Raw genomic sequence first — 5,000 nt, forward strand, 5'->3', positions numbered from 1 at the left:
GCATCTGACCACGCAATGCTAACTCGTAATAAACAACGTCCCTTCTATGAAAAGAGACTCAAAATCACCTTCACCTTTGAATGTTGCCAGCGTTCTGTTTAGGTAGAAGCGACGATAAACTAACCAACTGCGACGACCGCCATTTTGTGTTTCGATATCGTAGACGTACATCCAGGTTTCATGACCTGCAACAACACTTTCCAAGAAGATTTCATCAACATTCGAACGGCCAAAAACCTTCTAGTTGACTTTGATTTGTTTCTCTGTTTCCTCATTATAGTTTGTCTGCAAAAGAAGCAGAAATTCTGCGGCAAAAAGATAACATCTTCAATTTTTCTTTAACAATCATGCAACACAAATTTTACAAATACCTACCTTCTTTTTTTTTTTTTTTTTAGAAATATCAGTGAAACAGCGATCGTTCATCTTATATTTGTATCAGTCAAGCTGGGGCACCACATTAGAGAATTTTAGTGGTACCTTTTGCCGAACAGCTAGCTTACGAGAACGTAAACCGGTGGCCAAATGGTGGCGGTGGACAAACATCGATACAAGCACACACTTACATATACATACATACATACACACACATAATAATAATATATATAATAATAATAATAATAATAATAATAATAATAATAATAATAATAATAATAATAATAATATATGGCACACTAGGCATAACAACAACATGAACTTCCAACCCTGTTGTCTCTTTAGGTCTCTGGGTGAGACTTGGAGCCAACTTGTACAAATATAAGGCAAAAGTCAAACATAGAATAATAATAATAATAATAATAATAATAATAATAATAATATAAGGTAAAAATTGATATTAATTTGATCAATTTAAACCAGTGGCCTAGGATATTGAAAAAATCTGAATATTCAGAAAAATTATATTATATACACATAAGAAGGATGACCACTAGGTGGACATCCAATATGCTAAATGTAGGCCACATTTAGCATATTAGATGTCCACCTAATTGTCCTCCCTCTTATATGTATATCTATATCTATATATATATATATATATACAGTATATATATAGAACCACTCTCCTGTCTTTGAAAAACCTTTCTTCACCCATTTCCTTCCGGTCTTTCAAAATGTGACCGCGTGTGTACCGTTGGCAATTTTTTTTCCTCTGTCTTCCCTTCTCCTATGTTTCCGACGAAGAGCTCCGCTCGAAACGTTAAACCCTCCTTCTTTCCTTCTTTCCTGAGCGTCCAATAATACTATATTTGTTCCACGTCCTCGCGTTGTTGTGTCTTTTTGTGCTTTCTTGTTTGGATTAACTTTATATATATATATATATATATATACACATATAAGAGCATGACAGAACTCTTGTGTCACATACCCAACTGGAAACGGTGTTTCCTGGGGCTAAATAGCAGTAGTATTCTTCTCTCTCCTGGAACTGCCGCATTAAGTTGGCAACAAACCATCGCTATACATTATTTACATTATTTAGATTTGACAGATATTTAACCTCATCTTGTTTGTTGTTAACACAAAGTTTCGGCTGATCTATCCTCCAGCCTTCATCAGGTGTCTTGGGGAAATTTTTGAACCTGGGTTCTCATTACTAAGGTATTTTTCGATGTTATTATTATTATCATTATTATTATTATTATTATTATTATTATTATTATTATTATTATCATTATCATTATTATTATTATTATTATTACAACATATCCTTTGACTGACACGCTCTCTCTCTCTAACACATACATAAATGTATACAAACGTACATCAAAAACACACGTGTGTGTGCGCGTGCACGTGAGAGAGAGAGAGAGAGGGAGAAAGAGAGAGAGAGAGAAAGTGGCGAAGAGAGAACATTGCAAATAATGAATGAAATAAAAATTAAATGAAAAAATTGTATAAATATAAGCTCGTTAAAAACTATCTTGTACCGAATATTTGAATTTGTGAACTTAGTAAATATTTCTTTCAGTAACGTATCGTAGTTGTTTGCAGATGTTTAATGTACGTTTGTATACGTTTGTAAACCATCACTATGTATATATCCTCTTATGTTAAATAGACATGTGTGTGTGTATATTCGCTTTTCACGCTAAAACGGCTGCGCAAATTGCTTCCGTATTTGGGATGCATGACCTCGGATACATGATAGGGTCTTCAGTTTATTTTTTTAATTAAAAATAAATAATATTGTTTTATATTTATGATTCACTTCTTTAAAAAGGTTTCTCAATATCAACTTCCGGTATTGACGTAGCTACGGCGAAATTTTCCGTTTTCATTTGCAAAACTTCTCACTTCCTATTTTAATGTTTTCATTTCAAGTTTTAATTCTCTATTTGCAAATAACTACGATACGTTACTGAAAGAAATATTTACTAAGTTCACAAATTCAAATATTCGGTACAAGATAGTTTTTAACGAGCTTTTATTTATACAATTTTTTTCATTTCATTTTTATTTCATTCATCATTTGCAATGTTCTATCTCTCCTATTTCTCTCTCTCCCCCCTCTCTCTCTCACACACACATATACAAACGCACACACGCGTGTGTTTTTGATGTACGTTTGTATACATTTATGTATGTGTGAGAGAGTGGGAAGAGAGAGAGAGCGTGTCAGTCAAGGGATGTGTTGTTATGTATACGTACATACATAAATACATATGCATACATCTTTTTGTTTGTATGTGTGCGTGTGTGTATGAATGATTTTGCGTGTGTGTGTGTGTGTATGAGAGAGAGAGAGAGAGTGACGTCTAAGTGATACTCACACTCTCTCTCACACACACACGCACACATACATACAAAAAAGGTGTATGCATACTTATTTATGCATGTACGTATACATAACAACACACCCCTTCTCTCTCTCTCCCCCTCTCTCTCTCATACACACGTCCATTTCATCTGATGTTTGAGACTGTATGTATATGTGTATGCACGCGTGTTTGTGCGTGCGTGCGTGGAGCGTTCCACAATCGCCATTTATTTCAATCACTCTTGTGAAGATATCTACGTAACTCATTTTTTCATTTAATTCCCATTTTAATTTTCGAGAAAGTTTCCGAGAACAATGTTCTCACTCTCTACAAGACGAGTCGGGGTAGATGTAGACGATCAGTAGTCTACAGTGAAGCAAAGACATGTACAAGTAGCCAGAGTCAATGTTGAATTTTGCAACTCTGTTAATTCCATTATGTTTGCAAATATATAAACAAAGGTTTAGATGCAGCAACAAGTACTCTTATGCAGAACGGCTGTCAGCAAATAAATAGAAATGACCAAGTTGCGCAGTATGACAGGGAAGACACATCAGTTCCAATGAGGTTTTTTGGCGCATCTTCAATTTTCCCATTCATGAGAGGCATCCAGCCATCATTCATCTAAGTGTCCATCTAGAGCAGTGGTTTTCAACCAGGGTTCCGCCAGTACAGCATAGGGATTCTGCAAGAAGTTACAAAAATGCTAAAATCGACAGTAATTTTTAATTCTCCTGTGCAGATATGTGTGCATAAGACAATTAAATTATTGCACAGGGGTTCCTCGAGCCAGTGAAATGTTTTCTTGGGGTTCCACTCCAGCAAAAAGGTTGAAAAGCACTGATCTAGAGAATGGTAACAGAGTTATCTTTACAACCCAAACAGCCTTGCAACAAACACTTTCTCCAAAAGAAACTAACCTTACTGCTTTTTTAAAGTTGTGTCAAGTAGATAAAGATGCAAAAAGACACCATTACCCACAATTACCCAAGTATTGCATCTGGAGAAACAATGAGTGGTACCTTGCAAGAATATACAGTGTCTCCCTCGAAGCCAAGCAGAATGCTACTACTTACGGCTCCTTTTGCATGAAGTACGTGGTCCCAAATCATTCCAAGATTCGAGGAGGGTAAATGATCATGTGTGTGAAACTTACTGGGAAGCATGCTATCAACAGTTTTTTTTTTTTTTAGAAAATGATGAGTATTGGGACCTTGCATTGACTGAAGCATCGGTATCAGATTTCCCAAAGAAACCAAACCAAAACTGTTTGTCAAGTAGACAAAATTACACACACACACATATATATATGATAAGCTTCCACACAGTTTCCGTCTACCAAATTCACACACATGGCATTACTCGGACGGTGTTTGTAGTAGAAGCCCAAGGAACTGTGCAGTGGAACAGAATTGGAAAGTATATGGTTACAAAGTGAACTTCTTAACAACACGTCTAAGCCTACACATACACACACACACACACACACACACACACGCACACAAGCAATGCACTCCGGCGTTGCCCGGGTATTATGATCTACAGCCATAATGTATTATTTGTTCCTTTGCTATGGACAGAAATCGTCACACGAAGAATATGAAGCAAACCGCTCTTTATAAACATATTTTTCGGTCAGTTTCCACTGAACGATGCTGCAGTTTCCGTCTACGAAATTCAGTCACAAGTGTGTGGTTGGCCTAGGGCTATTGTAGAAAACACCTTGCCCGAGGTACCATGCAGAGGGTCTGAATGTGGAACCATGTGGTCGGGAAGCAAACTTCTCAACCTCACAGTCATTCTTGCACCTAATGTGTGTGTGTTTACATTTGTTGTTAAATCTGGTATTGTGTCCCACTACGTCTCAAAGTTGGCAGTTCATCAAGTAGACTTCTATGAAATAAATGCCAGATTGAAATACGTACTGAGGTCAGTATAACCAATTAAATTTTTGAAGGTGATACACCATCATGGCGACAGACTTAACACAGGAAAATGATATTTAAAGACTTAATGGCTTCAAATTTAAGGTAATGGGTTACTAACCACAAGATAATGAATTCAAAACGCCTTATTGAACTCCCATTCTATACGATAACACTCTATGTACATCTAAGTCAACTTGACTTCAAACAATTAACAATGGTAATTTGAAGTTGAATGGTTAACCATAAGAAAGATATCCAAATTTCTGAAAAAATTATTGTGCAAAATATTCTGACAAAAAGTTTGTTTCACCAC

General features: G+C 36.0%; 1 long non-coding RNA gene across 1 annotated transcript in view; it reads right to left on the reverse strand.

Annotated features, from left to right (window-relative positions):
• LOC118765829 overlaps positions 1-5,000 on the reverse strand; it is a 35,910-nt gene that overhangs the window by 1,040 nt on the left and 29,870 nt on the right. The window contains exon 2 of the long non-coding RNA XR_005001713.1: positions 75-305. This is a non-coding gene — a long non-coding RNA (uncharacterized LOC118765829). The remainder of the gene's footprint in view (positions 1-74; positions 306-5,000) is intronic.

This window comes from Octopus sinensis, linkage group LG13, assembly GCF_006345805.1.
Source record: "Octopus sinensis linkage group LG13, ASM634580v1, whole genome shotgun sequence".
In the NCBI taxonomy this organism is placed as follows: domain Eukaryota; kingdom Metazoa; phylum Mollusca; class Cephalopoda; order Octopoda; family Octopodidae; genus Octopus; species Octopus sinensis.